This window comes from Aythya ferina, assembly GCF_964211825.1.
Source record: "Aythya ferina genome assembly, chromosome: 8".
In the NCBI taxonomy this organism is placed as follows: Eukaryota; Metazoa; Chordata; class Aves; order Anseriformes; family Anatidae; genus Aythya; species Aythya ferina.
In genome coordinates this window covers 10,242,788-10,259,145 of record NC_140304.1, presented here as the reverse complement: position 1 = coordinate 10,259,145, position 16,358 = coordinate 10,242,788, and the positions used below count along the sequence as shown (strand labels likewise).

The following is a 16,358-nucleotide window of genomic DNA, read 5'->3' as shown; positions in this document are numbered from 1 at the left end:
TGAGGAAAACGCGGGCGGACAGGTCCCGGGCACCGCACGGCCTCGCAGCAGACACAGGAGCTGCCGCCCTGCCTTCCTCGCGAGGGAGAGGAGGAATTCCAATCTGCGTGCTTTAATGGGAAATAAATCCTGTCAAACCCTGAGAGTTAGGTTTTTTCCATATACTTACGGGCTTGATTGATAAAAGTGAATGTGTTGACATGATACGGTTACACACAGGCACGCGCCGTGGTGCCAGCCGTCAGGCTGATTAACGCACGCACCGTACAGACATGTGCCATTCACAGACTGAAAATCGGCACACAGACAGACCCCAGAGTACCTGGAAGGGGGTACAGCCCCACGGCTGCAGTTCTGGTGGCACCCCACCGCTATCAGACCTCTGCCCCAGCCTGCTGCAGCTGGCAGCATTTCCCATCGGGAAGCCCCAAGGTGAGCAGGGGCACGGTGTTAAACGCCCAGCTGGCCCCAGGGCTGATCCCACAGCCCAGCGGGCTAGTGAAGACGCAGGGCTGGGTACAGCCAGCCCCACCAGCACCATCCCTTGTTTGCAGGGTGCTCCTACAAAGCTGGGAGCAGATCAGCACACTCCGGGATGCTGCTCCCCCTCCTGAGCCTCCTGGCCCTCCCTGCCAGGAAAGCACAAGGGCCCTGGTACAGCCTCCGCAGCTCAAATCAAAGCAAGCGCATCAAAGGAGACAATAAAGCAGGGGAGAGCAGCCTTCAAAGGCGGCTGGGCACCGGGCCAAAGAGAATTTATCTTTCATCGTTTTCTCCTGAAAGGGAAAAAATCCTGCCAGCCGCTCCTGGCCCTGCCTGCCTCCGGCAGGAAGCAAAGTGGGGGCGACCCAGGCCGTGCACCGTGGCCTGGGAGGGATGGGAGAGGAGGGAAGGGACGGGGGGGAGCCCAGCTGACCTGCCCCGAGGGCACTGCATCCTCAGCTGGCGGGGTGCAGGGTTATTGCACTTGGCTCTGGGTGGTGTGCTGCGTCGGTGTTTGTGGTCCTCTTATTTGTGGATGCCCAAGAAAATCTGCTTGTTCCCACAGAACGCGTGTGGAGAGGAAACGTGCCATGGCTCGCGAGGAGCAGCAAGGAGGAGACGATGCCATGCCATTTGGAAAAGGCCCTTTAATTACCTGCATAATAAATGTACGGACTGCCAGCCTGCAGGTAATTTGCAAAGGACAAAGTGCTCTCGGTAAGGATAAAAACTCATCTGAAGTAAGCCTCTTTTGCCAAAAAAAAAAAAAAAAAAAGGACCACATTTAATTTGGATTTAGATCAAGGTTCCAGGCTCACGCTAAGTGTCTTTGCAAATCATACCCTGTGCACCAAAACCACATGGTGGGCAGGAGAGGGCCACGAGCATCTGTATCTCAGGGCTCCAAACGAATTCTAAGTTTTCATCCTTAAAAATTTTCCTGATGATTTTTTTCAGCTGGAGTACATGGGTTCCTGGTAAAAGCTTGGCTAACTGGAGCATGCTTGCAAGCCCTGCATTTTTTTCCTGCGTGCCCACCCTGCGGTCTGTGCTCACCTGGGCCCCCAGCTGCAGGCACAGCTGGGGACGATAATTGGCAGGGCATTTAGCAAGAGGGCAGCTCCTAAGCCCCTTGTGGTTTAGAAGCTGGATGTTTGGGGGTTTTGCTGTCTCCCTGTGTCTTCCCTGGTGGATGGAAATATTCTCTGCTGCAGCCAGAGCCTGTGCTATGTCAGCTGTGATGCCATGGGATGTGCAGATTTGCTTCTTAATTGTGCTCTGTGCATGTTGTTCGTGTATGGATGTACTCGAGGGAAGGTAAGCAGGGAGCTGTGTGTTATCTGGGCAGCAGGAGGGCTGTGTGGGGTGCGTGCTGCGGCTGGTTCTGGGCAGCAGGGCTGTCCCTGGAGCTGATGGGGGGATGCAGGATGTGGTTTTTGAGCTGGGGCTGTTTGTGGGCTGCCCCCGCTGGGGGTGAGCCTGGCCATCCTGCCCTCCAAGCGTGGCTGCTGGTCCCCTCCAGCCTACACCAGCTGCCAGATGTTCCTGCCCTGTTCCCCCTCTGGTTTCCTTCTCAAAATCTCTTTGCTTCAGGGAAGCAGCAGCAGAGATCCCCATGTGAACACTTAGGGCCTGATTACACTAAAAGCACAGGGCAAACATCATCACAGGGAGCGCCACTCTGAAAAAAACAGCTCTGGAAAAGCAGCTTCTTTAGGAAACGGCAAGAAGGGGCTTCATTTCTTTTAGGTCCCAGCTGTCAGGTATTTACAGCACATTGCTCACACGGCATCCCAGCCCTGGGCTGTGTAAGCAGACCCCAGACATGGTGCAGCCCCTGGGTGCCTGCGGATTGTTGCGGCCCCTCCATATCTGTGATCTGCCAGCAGTGCCAAACAGCACTCCTCTGGCTGCTCTGCGGAGGGGTGGCGTCTAGTAACTTCTCCCCGGCGGTGTGGCTCTGCGCCTCCTCAATTATGTAACTGATAAGGAAAATAGCGATGAGGCGATGAGCTCTCAGGAATGCAGAGCGAAGGCTTTCTGCAGCGTGGCTAGGGGAAGGCCTCCTGTGCTGAGTCCTCAAAGACAGGGCCTGAATTATTTACGGGGGAACCTGCGATGCCTGCATGGAGAGCAGCAAACAGCTTTATCTAAAAGCTGTGTGAAAACCAAGTGGCACCAAACCCTGAGACAGCCCAAACTGGTGGGGTTGTTTCTCCAGTGTTAATTAGGGATGCTCCAGGCATCCCTGCCCGAACCCTCTGCTGTGGAGCATCACTGCTCTGGAAGCTGTGCTACAGCATCATTTTTTCCTAAAGATCAATCCCTATGGAAATAAGCACTGGGAAGGAGGAGGGCAGAGCTGTCCTGCTCCAGCCATGTCAGGCCCTGGGCGCAGAGTGGTTTGGGGCTCTGAGGCAGCTGGACCCCATTGTGCCCAAACCTTCCCCTTCTGCTGGGCAGGGAGGGGAAAATGCTCCCCAGGAAGGATGGGGACAGCTCTCAGAAAGCAGTGCTGTGTGATCAGGTGGCACACAGACCCCGGGACAGCACGCATAGCCATAAGGATGGGGATGTGCTCCCAAATCCATCCCTGACATCTCAGCAAGCAGCTCCCACTTGGGCTGCAAATTGCCCGGTTTACTGGACTATTTCAGACCTTTTTATTTTTTTTATTTTTTAGATGTATGTGAAGCCCTCAGCGTTTCCCTGTGAGCTTAATTCCTGATTTCTCCCGGAGGCTGGTGCTCTGGGAGTTGCCATGGTTACTGATGCGTGCACTCCTCGTTGCCTGCGCTAATGACCGTCCCAACCTCTTGTTTGTGGGAGAGGCCGCAGACCCCAAAAGAAAGCAGTGCGGCGTGACAGCGAGCTGCTGCTGGCTCAGGGCAGGCAGTGGGATCAGCAGCCAGCACTAATCCCATTAGCGAGCTGGGATTAAAAGAAGCCAAGCCCCTGGGGTCAAGCAGGAGAGTGGGCCAGCCCTCAAGGCAGGTTGGCAGGGAAGTCCCCGCGATGCAGAGATATTTAGATTTCTAGCACGGGGATAGAAACATGGCATCACTCACCCTGCAGACAACAAACCTTTCCTCCTGGTGCCTGTCACCCCTTCCAGGAGCTCACCCATGCCCCCCAGCACCTGGGGGTCAGGCCTCAAGCATCGCAGCTCTCCCTGTGCTGTGTTTTCCCCCAGGCTCATCCCGTGGCTGTGGGGTTATTTGTAACCCATTCCCTCTTTGGCAGGGGATTTCCTGGTGTCACAGTGCCAGGCTCAGCCTGGGAGCACCCCGCAGGGATGTGGGGCAGGGCTGGGGGCTAGGGGCACGCTGCTCCCCTTGTGGTTTGGGCAGGGTGAGGGAGAGGCAGCGAGGGGGCTTCTCCCCACCTCTGCCACTGCGTGCATCTGGGTGGTGCCTGGTCCCTCTGCCAGATGTGGTACAACGGGCTGGGAGGAGGAGGAGGAGGAAGGGGAGAATGGGATGGGATGGGCAGAGAAACGGGCACGAGGCAGGCAGCACAGGGTTAGGTGCCATTTTCCATAGGAAGCCAGGTCAAAAGTCACTTCTGCTGTCCCTGAGCAGTCTCTGAGATAATAAGCTCTTTAGCTGTCTTTACAGCAATGAGTGATTTAAGGAGCTCGGTCTGCTTAGCTTATTAAAGAGCTGGGTAAGTAGAAATATGATTGCAGTCTTTAAGCACCTGTGTGGGGAGATGTATGGTATTAAATTGGTCTTTACAGCGGCTGATGAAGACATCGCAGTGGACAGCAATGGAAACTCAGCAAACTTCTAGTGGGGAAAAATGCAGTGAACGTGTGTGAGAGTAGCTGGCACTTGGGGTCAGAGCACACCCAGGTTTTCAGTGTCCAAGCAGAAAGTTTCTGTGATCCTCCCAAGCCCTCAGATCCACAAATGTGGCCAGCAGTGATGAGCAGGGCTGTCCTGAGGGATGGATGGATGGACGGACCCCAGGAGAAAGCAGGCAGCAGGTGGAGGGAAGGCAGGCAGAAGGAACCAAAGCCAGAGGAAGAAAAGCTCTTCAGAGAGAGGCCCTTCAGAAAAAGTAGAGGAGAAGGTGTGCTCCCTATGGACATTCACAGTGCCTTCTGACCCAGGTAAGCTTCCTGCAAACAAGTTAAATTGAGTTTCCTCCTCACCTCTGTGGGCACGGATGTGCTCTGAGCTCTCCCATCGCCAGAGCTGCAAATTCTCCAGCTCCCCTTTGAATCAGTTTTAACTTCTCTGCAAGCAGGACAGAGAAGGAAAATTGTACTTGGAGGAAAGCAATTAAAGATGTACATTTTTATTAAGATGCTAGGCAGAACTGGCATTTCTTAGCACTGCGGAGCAAGGACAGGGAAATAAACACCTGTTATCTCACCTTCAAACTGCTTGCACGAAGCTGGCCTTGGTGTGTGCTCACAGCCTGCAGCTCTGCAGGAACACAGGGGTCCACAGCCCTGAAGGAGAAGAAAAGCTGCCTGTGGAGAAAATATTTTTGGGCAGCACCAGGCACACCATGTCCTGACTTCAGAAAAAGCCCTGCAGGGATTTAGCCCAGCAGTGCAGATCCCCTTCATCCACCTTGCCCTGCCTGACCCCAGGTGCCAGGTAATTGTTGATGCACAAGAATTTGGAGGAGAGGAGGGATTGATTTTTATTTAACCCTGTTCCTGAGTGTGAGCATCACAAGCTGGTGGGGCCCTGGGGAAGGTGGGTGAGCACTGGGGGCATCCCAGCATGGTCCCTGCTGCAAGCCTCATGTGTCTTCATGCCAGGCTAGCTGCCCCGGTGGTGGCTTGGTCCTGAGGTCTTTCAGTGACTCCCGGAGGTGTTTACTTTCCTGTCTCGTGCTATGTAATTGCATACATCTCATTTACAGTCCCCATCATCTATCCGCCTTGGTAATTGGGCAGCCGGTCTCAAAAATGCTGATTTGCATCATGCCATCAGCAGAGCAGTCTCTGTATGTGGGAAAGGCAGCCATGAAATGCCTCCATCCTGACCCAAATTCCACCACTGATTCTGCTCTATGGAATGAATATTGTTGTGACCTGGTGTTTTTCTTACCTGATGTGCTTGATGCATGGGTGAGAGCGTACCCATGCAGCCCTTCCTCCACCAGCAGCGGGTGAATGGAGATTTCCTCTGCTCCTCTGATTTGAGTAAACCCTTGTACTGGATTCAGCATCCCTTCTGAGAAACCCTTTGGCTCTCAGACCTCACGTGCCTTGTGAGAGAGATCCCAAAGTCTTCATACCAACACCCAGTGGGGACTTGGTGTGCTGCTGTCCCCACCACGCCCACCTTCCTGGGGACATGCACCCTGGCTCAATCCCACCTGGGGACAAACCCTGGCACCCCCCTGCAGCTGGTGACACTTCCCACATGGGCACTCCGCTGCCCCGTCGCTCTTGCAAGGGACTGATAACCTCACTGTGTCGGTGAGATTTGCCCAAAGCCTCTCTAAACACGTTTAAAATGAAAGCAGGCTTACTGCTGGCGGCACAAAGCACCGGGATTTAGCGACTGGCAGCCAAATGTCACCGGAGGGAGATGCAAAACGGGGCTGAGCCCTCAGCCTGGCAGTGCCCAGGGTTGTGCTGGCAGCGGGGGCTCGGAGGCAAATCCCCCCTAGGGGTACTTCTGCAGCTGGCTCGAGGAGGAGGAAGGAGAGCTTGTAGGATGAGTGAGGGCTGCAGTGAGAGGTTTCTGTTGCAGAGCAGGGCAAAAAAGAGCAGTTTGGTGCTGGTGGTAGCTGCCAGTGCTTGAAAGGTGCCAGGAAATCAGAATCCGGATTGTTCTAGGACCTGGGGCAACCCTGCCGAGGCACTGACCTGCCTGCCTGCCTCCCCCGCTGCTCCTTCCAAACGGGGGCTGATTTCTGCTCGGTCCCCGGGTCAGCAGTGCCACCGCTCCTAGGAGCTCCCACACCACCTGCCACGGCACAACTGCGCCTCTCTCAGGCAGCACTGCTCTGTTCTCCTCCGCAGAAACAAATCTCCTTCAGCTGCTGCCCCCAAACCTCCTCCCGCACCCCCCTCAGCCTGCGGGTACAGCGAGCGAGGCAGCAATTTTACCTATGGGCATCCCTACCCCTGCAGTCCCCCAGGCTAAATTGCTTTTCCCATAACTGGTAACCGTTGCATTTTCTTATTTCCCAAAGGTAAAGCTTTGTCTTCAGCCAAAATTCCTGTGCAGTTCTTATTTACCAAGGAAGACAGCAAGAACCTTGTGTGTGTGTGTTTTTTTTCCCCCAGCACTGCATGGGATTGACATGTACACCTCCCTTAACGGGCAGTTTGGGGTAGCAGAAAACCTGCACCAGAAGGATAACTCCGAGAGAGCAGGTAATGAGGGGAATGTTAAAAAGTCAAAAGCACTGGAAGCAAAAATACTTGCACGAGGTGACAGTGGAGAGAAATCTACTGGTGTATGCCTGGGGAGGATGTCACCCCACACCACCTAAAAAGAATGGGGAAAAAAGGATATCCCCAGGCAGCGACCCAGAAAGAAAGGCAAATGTCCACAGGAAGGTGTGGAGACACATTTTGGGTCACTCCTCACCTCCCTGCCCTGCAGCCCAGGTGTCTGTAGGGTGGGAAGCTGTCCCCAAGGGAGCCGGCAGCAATCAGGAGCTGGGGATGTGGGGGGGCTGCTGATGAGCCCCGTCCCCGAGCTCCGAGCAGCAGGTGGGCTGCAGCGCCTCGAAATGCCACTCTGCCAGCTTCGCCCATGCTAATTTCCCCTGTCTCTTAGTAACTGGCTGTTCCAGGTTATGTTAATATGGATTTAAATTCTCCAAAGAGCAGAAAATTAAGGGAAATTATGAATCAATTTACGTTTCATCTGATTCATAAACCTACACACTCTACAAAATGAGTTGATTTGAAATAATTAAGGTTAAGAATGTCCTCATCACCTCTCCAGTAATTCCACTAGATGCGGTGCGTTCTCATTGTCTTTACTCTTGCTCTCTTTAGCATTTCAAATTACACGCCTCCCTTTGTGTTTTTTTTCCAAGCTGTTGCGAATTTGCCAGGCAATTAAAAAGTGATATGTAATAACAATGACAGCAATAGCAACAATAAGAGCAGTCGGCTGTATTTGGTGTGTTTTGTGTTTTGTTCACCAATAGGTATGGCAGTTTGGAGCAGCTCCAGTGCTGTCATGCTTCTGTGGGTGCATTTCATGGATACGGGACTCATTCCCCCAGCCTCCTGTGTGGGGTTGTTTCCATTGCTGTTTTTCCTGGTGATTACAGATTTATCAGTGGCTACGGGGGCTCTCTCCGTGAGCAAATACGCATCAGCTGGGTGCAGCTGTGGCATTTCACTCCAGCAGACAGCAGCTTTCTGTCCAGATTGCTTCGGTGATAAAGCAGAAGGAAAATGTCACCTCCCCGTGCCTGCTTCTGAAGGTCTGCTGGGAGTGACGATGCATCCTTCCCCACCTGAGCTCTCTGGTGGTGCTGTGTCACTGCTGGGGACCCCAAAGCAGGGCTATACTCACAGCCTTGCTCCCTGTGCATCACAGAAAGGCAGGGGCACGGATGCAGGATGCTTTCATAGCCCAGGGGCCAGCTTGGTGAAGTCTGTAGCAGGCGATGTCTTGTAAACAATTCCACTCAGGAACATGAGGAGAGGAGTGCTGAAGCCAACGATTAGCAAAAAGAAAAAAGACAAAACCAGGGAATTGTCCAAGTGTAAGATGTGGTCTTGCAAAAGGTCCCACCCCGAGCCTGGAGGGGAGCACCAGCCCCATGGGGTCCCACAGGCTGCTTGGTGTCTCCCATTCCTCTATGGCCATACTCTGCAGCAATTCCCATCCCCAAGGGCATTTTCTTTACCCTCACCCTCAGAGCTGGCTGACATGGTCAGCAGCAGGAGGGGCAGGCACCCAGGCTGGAGGCCAGGCACCAAACCCTGGTGGTTGTGTGAGGTGGGGGCCGTGGCACCCCTGGGCAGGCAGCGCGGCGCGTCAGATCTCGGCACGCTGTGGAGATGCTGGAGGTATTGACCCCCCCTTAACCACACTCTGAATTTCAGCCTTGCCAAACAGACTCAGCAGCATTTGAAAGGTGTAGGAAATGCCCACAGGTGATGTCAGAAGCTGTGAAATACAGAGCAATTAGAGCAATGCCCGGGCAGTGAGACTTTGGGCTGCTGCTGTGTGTTTCTCTCCCAGGCGCCCGGTCTGCACGGCCTTACAGGAGCTGCTCCCACATCCTCCCAGCAGCCTGGGTCCCTCTCGCTGACACGGCCATAAATCACTCCTGACAAATTTAACAGCGACTCAAGGGCAGCAAGGAAGCAGAGAATGGCAGAGAATGGATGTCGCTCCTGCCAAAAAGCGCCGTGCGGCCCTGTGCCACCGGGTAGGGTGGGCGGCAGAGGATGGCAGCAGTGACAGCTCCATGTGGTTATCGCCTTGCTGCCATGACCAGGGGCTCTGACCTTGTCTCAGGGATGCGTCTCACCTTGCTGTGTGTCTCAGCCCTTCTGCTCTCCAGCCAAAAACCTCTCCGTGCCTTCTGAGGCTGGGGCACGTGGTGGGGTCCATGGGCAAAGCCTGGCGGCTGCACCAAACCAGCTGGAGAGGGTGGGATCCCCGGGGGCTATTTGCACTGATAGCAGGAGATGTGACAGGAGTGAGCACCAACCTGCCATCTCCGTCATCTCGTGGCCAAGGTAACGGTGGGAGGTGGGTTTGCCTTGCCGCATCCCTCTTCAGATGAAAACTAGCTCGCGTCAAGCTGCTCTCATTCACAGATCCCCCCAGTTCGGTTTCTAATATAAAGATCCAATTTGCTCAACACAGCTGCGGTTTTTGGGCTCTCTCCAGCTTCCGTGTCTGATACAGAAAGTGTGCCTCCTGTGCAGAAAGGAGGCACAAGAAATGCACACGCAGGATTTGGCCCTGTTCCCCCTGCAACACACTGTCCCTGTGCTCTGGGGTGCAGGAGGGACACCCGTGGGCATCCCTCCTGCACCCACAGGGACTTCTTCCCGTGGCAAATCCAGCCCTGAGAAGGGAAGCCTGAGCTGAGCCTACATGGTCACCTCAGCCCTGTATCACTGTTTGTCCACCCACTGAGCCTTTGGGAAGGGGACGTGCTGCTGGGCAATGGCACAGGGTTGGTGCAGCTCCCCTGTGGCTTCCCAAAAATGCTGCCCTACTCCTTCAATCACTCAGCGAGATGCCTGGTGGGGTTTATAAAGGGACTGAGTGCAGTTTGTGCTCTTGGCTAGCAGGAAATTAAATGCCTTTTGGTTGTCTCTTAGGGTAGCAGAAAAAGAGTTCAGGAGACTTATTAAACTTCATTTCCATTTTCATTCCTGGCACACTGAACAGCTCCGTCTAGCTGGATTTAGAGTATCTGTTTGCTTATCTGCTGGACAAACATGAGTGCAGCTTATTACAAGTTCAAAATTGTAAAAAATCCCATTCATTTATTTTTTTCCTTTTTTTTTTTTTTTTTAATTTACTATCCCCTTGCAGCTGTGAGCAGCCTGATCAGATGAACTATTGCTTCTCCCCCGTCTCACCTCCCTTTTCCCAGACGCTGAGGCTTCAGAGGAATACTGAAATCCAGGCAGGGCCTTGGAGCTACAGCAGGTTTCAAACTTCTGCCATGGCAGGGATGGGCACAAAGGGAATAAGACTTTTATTTCAACCCCCATTTGTATTGTCACTTCTCACTGCACACCTGACTATGGAGCAGGTTGCAAATTGCAGAGTTTACGGGAGATGTGGAGGTAATTTGGGGCAGGGAACTGGGCTTCTGGGAACCTGGGCCTTTTCTCGTTTTCATAAAATCTGTATTTCCATCACAAAAAGCCTCTTGGCTGGCTGCAAGTGGCAGAATTGATGCTCTTTGGCATTTGTCTTTCTCCGGGACATTTTCCTTTTACATTTTGTATATTAAAACACATTTTAAATGATTGTTATGTCACATGGAAATGGCATAGCTATTTTAGTAATTATCTGTTTTATAGATTCATACATTTTAGGGCCAGGAGGGACTATTACGGTCTGCGGAGCAGCGGCCAGAGAAGCTCACCCGATGATTCCTCCCTCAAGCCTTGAGTTTCTGGCTGAGTGACAATCCATCTTCAGACGGAGACGAGAGAAACCCGGCTGTAATTAGAAAGCAGCGAGAGCTGGAGAATTTACAGACCCTGTGGGTGCCAGTACCTGTGGCATTGCACACCGAGCCCTCTCCCTCTGACAGCAGAGAGGCAGATGAGGGCGGTATGGGGTCCCAGGGGTGTTGGGAATGTGCTATAGGAGAGGAAGGTGCTTTAATTGATGGAGTTAAATATGCTGCTGTACATCCCTGGGGACTGGGGTTATCTCTGCCGGGGACCAGCAGCCCTGGACTCGTAGGCCGCAGCGGCTGCAGGGAGCCCTGGTGTGCTCGGCTGGAGGTCTCGGTGTGTGTGGTGGTCATGCTGGTGGCTGCTCACACCAACTGAGCCCACGTGGCCGTCCTACACGGGCAGGACATCACCGGGGTTGCAGTTCACAGCCCCACACACGGCCTGAGAAAAGGGGAGTGTGATAAGGGTGCTTTGCGTGCCGGGATATGGCAAAGGGGGATGACCACCGATTTTTGTGGGGGCTGCTGCAGGTCCTTGCTCCCCTCGCTAGCAAAATCCCCTCATGTTTTCAGGTGCTTTGCAAGCAGAGGAACAGCACGCTTCTCGGTGTTTGGCTTCAGGCTCACCCAAACCCCATCCCCCTGACCCACCCCCAGACATCCCCACTGCAGCCAGCTCCCTGCGATGAAGCCGGCGCTCCATTTACACCAGCAAAACCCTCCCTGCTTCACACATTTCTCCCCTCCAAGCATCAGGAGCAGGCGCAGAGCAGGGGCAGGCTGAGGGCCAGCACGAACCCAGCCGGCTGCTGCCATCTACGGCGGGATCGCTGCAGCAGAGCAGCACCAGCAGCCCCGCGCCTGCTGCGGCCAAGCACAGGGGCTATGTGGGATTCTTAGTTCCTTGCAAACTTTTTTTCACCCAGAATCCAATTTTTATTTATTTCTTTTTTAATCTGAGATTAGGTCCCTGCTTGCTGCGTGCTACCAGGCACGTGTCCAGGTCGCAGCAGCTTCGTGAGCTGCTTCACCTGCATGCCGCAGTGGGGGGACAAGGAATTAAGAGGCCTCTAATTTTATCACCAGGGTTCATTAAGTTAATTAAATACTCTGGACGCGCTCCGTTAATCAGCTTTGCAATGGGAGAGCGGTTTCGGCAGGAGGCAGGGAGCTGCCTGGCAGCCGCTCCTGATGGAGCTGGATCCAGGTTCCTGCAGTGGCACGGCACCGGGGGGCCCTCGACATGCATTTTTGTGTGTCTGGGAGGAAGATTACAGACACCACCTCCAAAAAAAGGTTCTCCTAGAAGAAACAATTACCCCAGCCAGCTGGTGGTTTTGGGACAAGGCTCTGTGCAGAGCAGTGGCACGGCTGTCCCTGCATTGTGGTGCTGTCCCAGGTCAGCTGCTGCACATACACAGGAGTGGTGTAACCAGAAATAAGTGTATTTTCCCCCAAAATGGGCTCAGGCATCCCTCATTAATGCCACCAAATTCAGGGCAAGTTTATTGGGATTTGATGGTTTCAGGGTGGGCAGTAGTCATGTCCTCTACAGCAGGGGCACTTTTCCCCCACCAGCTCCCAAGCTCGTGTGACGCTATTTTAAACGTGTACGTACATCTGCATGCACTTTTCTTACAGACGGCAATTCCGGCATCTGCTCTGGCTGCTGAAGCACCTTGCAGCACTAGAATCGCGTGCTCAAATATTTGGTAAAGGACACGATTATTTTCTGTTGATTTCGGGCTAATCACACAAAGAAAAGCGACATCTGCTCCATGAATGGGCTCCCAAGGAGAATTAACCACTCTCGCACAGAAAAGAATGGGAAAGAGTCGAAGCAGCAAGATTCCCTTTTGGAAGAAGAAGATGTATTTTTAGCTCTCGTGCGGCCCCCTCCCTCCCTGTCCCTGCAGGCGGTGAGCGCTCCGGCACCTGGGGAGGTTTTTTTCCTCCCTCCCCATCCCCGTGCTCTAGGCTGGTTATTATTTTTTTTTGGAGCATCCTACCGCTGGAGTGGATTTGAAAATTTGGGCTTTTTTTTTTTTTTTTTCCTAGAAGGGCAGAGTCCCCACAATCCCTTTTTGATCCCCCTGACTGGCTGAGCCCCTCAGAAAATCACCGTCCCTAGCGCTTCATCTGCACACAAGGCACACCAGCCTGCTGCCGTACGCAGAGATGGTTTGAATCCAGGCCAGGGTGACCGATAAACACAAGTCAGCTGCACAGAGGTGGAGTGAGGAGCCCTGGCAATCAGAGGAGGCAAACAGGAAAAAAACCCTAACGAGAGCACGGGACCGAGAGCCGGGCTGCCTGCTCCCCACCACACGCGGAGGCGAGCCATAAATCAGGCAGGCATCTGCCGTGCATGCCGCCAGGGCTCTCAGAGCAGGAGGAAAAAGCCATCCATCACTGCTAAGAGAAGCACGATCCGAGTTTAAATTACAGATTCCCAAGCTCTGCGTATGCAATTGTTTGGAAACAAAGCCCTCTTTAACTCCCTGCTCGGCGCTGCGAGCGGGCTGAGCTGGCTGCAGCGGGCTTCAGCCGGGTATGGATCAGGCCCAAGAAGGAGAAGGAAGGGAAAATTCAGGTGGGATCCAAGAACTGAAACACACGACCTTGTACGTGGCGAAAAGGGTGCCTGTTTACCCATTTATCAGGAGCAAGGACCCGTCACAAATTGCTTGCCCATGTCACCTGGTGGGCAGGATGAGGCTGTCCCTGTCCCCGCCGTGCCACACTCCGAAGTCCCCACACATCCTCCACAGATCTGGCATGTGTCAGAATTAATCACTCTGGCAGCTTACACAGCAATTAAAGGAAGGGGCCGTGTGCCTGATTATACAGCAAACAAGGCCCGGCAAATTGCAAGCACATCACAGGTAGCTCCAGTTAGCTGCGTGCTCACGGGGGAGAGCCCCCAGGACATCGGCTCCTCCTCGTGCTGGGGTCTTCTGGTAATGTTCCACTCGAATATGGCTACTGGCTTGTTGCACACATAAAGAAGCTGCTCTTCCTTGCTGTAAAAGCTTACAAAAGCTACAGGTCTCCACATCTCTCCTGATGCACCATAAAAGCTAGGGCCAAAGCCACGCTCTCCGGACTGGGGTCAAGGGGGCCAGGCACCCATGGAGAGGGCAGGTCTGGCCATGCAAATTCTCTGTATTCAGACAAAACCGACTCAAGACCTCCCTTTCTGCCCTGAACCTGCCTTAGGAACACCATCATGACAAGCTGTGGATGAATTTCAGCCCGATGGCTGGCAGAGCCAGCACAGTGCCCTGCTGCACACCCAGAGGGCTGCTGCAGGTGGCCCCTTGGGATGGAGAGCACCTGGGGTCCTTCCCTCTGCCCTTAGCAACCCCCATAGCTGTTGGTTTGGCATTTTATTTTATTATTTTATTTTTATTATTATTATTATTATTATTATTATTATTATTATTATTATTATTATTATTATTATTATTATTATTATTATTATTATTTTATTTTATTTTATTTTATTTTAATTCCCCCCCCTCCCTGCTGCAGCAGCAGCGTGGTGCATCTTGTTTCCCTCATTCAGAGCACCTGGAGAGTGGTGATTTAAGGAGCTGGGACTCCCCCTGCAGCTGGGGCCAGGTCTGTGTGCAGTAGGGTGGTGGTTTTATGGGGGCAGGCAGCAGTGGGGGTGGCTGCACCCTGCTCTTGGTGCCTTGCTGCAGGTGCTTTCCAGTCCCATCCACCATCCAGGTTCTTGGAGCTGAGCTGTGGGGTGCGTGTGGGGATAAGAGGCCCCACATATCAAGGTAAGCACTTATTCTTGAATGAATGGCTGTTAATACGTGTATTGATAAGTTTACCCAGAGCTGCTACGGCTGATTGTGCTGAGGGTGGTTAAGAGCCGTGTTTATGCAGCGTGTTGACTTTCTCCTAATGGCATTTAGGCACGCTTATCGCTAACGGGCCGCTGAGATTAGCACAGGATGAGTAAGTGCTGCACAGGCTGCCTGCAAAATGCTGAGCGCGCGGCAGCGATGCTTCAGCCTGCCGTGGGAGCTCCCTGGCTGCTGGGCCTGGGTATTGGCACCGTGTGGAGCCCTGCAGGAGGCTCGCAGGGACGGGTTTGCACAGCCTGCAGCTCCCCTGGAAGGTCCTGGAGGTCCCAAACCTCCTGGCGGTCCCAAACCTCCTGGCTCTCGCTGCCTGCTTGCAGTTTGTGGTGAGGCTGGCTGAGGCTGGCAGGGAGGAATGTGGATGTTAGCAGGCACCTGTTTTGCCCCAGGGGGTGTGTTTATTTCAGGAGCACCGAGTGTTTGTCTTTCTGCAACAGAAATGCTTCGAGACTGGGGGTCCCTGGAGGGCTTCCGAAAAACTGGGCTAATTGCAAATTGAAAGGAAATGGTGTTGAGAAGAATCGGAGTGTCTGTGAAGGCCAAACCTGAGTTTTCAGGCTGTCCCGTTAATGTTTTTCTCTGTACTCCAGCAGGTATCAAAGGCAGGCTTGTGGCTTTAAAAGCAACTCTGAAACTGTTCCCAGTTACACCTCTAAAATAAATACAAAAATGTGGCTGGCTGATGAGCGCTGCCAGCTCATCAGAACAAAATGTCAGAAAATGCCAGCAAGTTCCTGACCTTAATTCCAGCAGGCTTGCCTTCCTCCCCTTCCTGAACTTTTTGCTTCCTTCCCAATCATGGCAATTTAGATGCTAATCACCGGGCTTTATTAGGCAGAAAATGCATCTCATTGCTGTGCTGACCCCTGTGCACCGCATAGCGCTCCTTCCTCCTGGGACTGTGCAGGTGGCAGGGGACAAGGTGACTCCCTGCTCAGCCTCACTGCGGTGTTCAGGGATGCTTGGAATGCATTTTGGATGAATATTGAGCTTTGGGATGCTCTGTGCCAGCAGGGACTTGATGTTAGCAGCGTAAGCTCTACTCGTTAGGCTGTTTAATTGCAGGGCCACGACCCTAGCAGAGTCTTGCTACAGTTTGCTGCTATAGGAGTTTGTGGAAGGGCATTAAAGCAGACTGCAGCGCTGAGCTCTGAGCTGGATCCTACCTTTCCTATCTGACTTCCTGCCGGAGATCCGATTTTCATTACGATTTATTGCTTAGAGCTGCAAAATCAGCCATCTGCCCGTTTCCTCCCATTGCCATGCTCTGTGACGTTTCTCGTTCCCACCCACCGCCAGCAGAATAACAAAAATATTTGCATGTGGCCAAAAGCCCTTGTTCTTATCGCTCCCTGGAGGAGGGGCCTGCCGAGCACAAACAGGGCCCGGTGTGTTTTCCCAAATCTCTGCCACAGTACAGCCATGGAAGCAATGTGTGTGATGATGGCTACGGAGTAGCTGGCTGTAGGTACATCAGATGACTTGTTTCGAGAGGGCTGGCAGCAAGAGGAGGGTTTTGTCCTCCTGGGTGTGTGCTGAGCTGCTGCCAGTGCCCAGGTACAGGTGGTGTCCTGCAGGGCTGGGGGCACGAAGCTCTCCGGAGAGGCTGCGGTGCCTGGAGCACAGCGAGCACTGCAGGTGCCTTCTGCTACAGGCTGCGAACAGCCACGAGCACGTCTTTCTGATGCAAAGGGTGCAGAGCCCGAGTAGCTTCGGGGGAGCAGGAGCAGACAGCTCCGGACACGAGCAGGACACTCGAGAGGAGCTGCCGGCTCTCCTTCAGCCTCGCCACGCCGGCGCTGCGCGGCGCTCCCCGGCTGCGCTTCGGGGCTTGCCCAGAAGGTGGCAGGGCAGCGCCAGCCGCCACCCGGAGGGGGTCCGAGGGGACACACGGAG

The 16,358-nt window shown here is 53.6% G+C and overlaps 1 long non-coding RNA gene across 1 annotated transcript; it reads left to right on the top strand.

Moving 5' to 3' along the window:
• Positions 1-1,635: 1,635 nt before the first annotated feature.
• Positions 1,636-8,730, top strand: LOC311441039. The gene is made up of 3 exons (XR_014695759.1): positions 1,636-1,800; positions 6,743-6,832; positions 7,621-8,730. It is a non-coding gene; the product is annotated as an uncharacterized lncRNA (long non-coding RNA).
• The last annotated feature ends 7,628 nt before the right edge of the window (positions 8,731-16,358 follow it).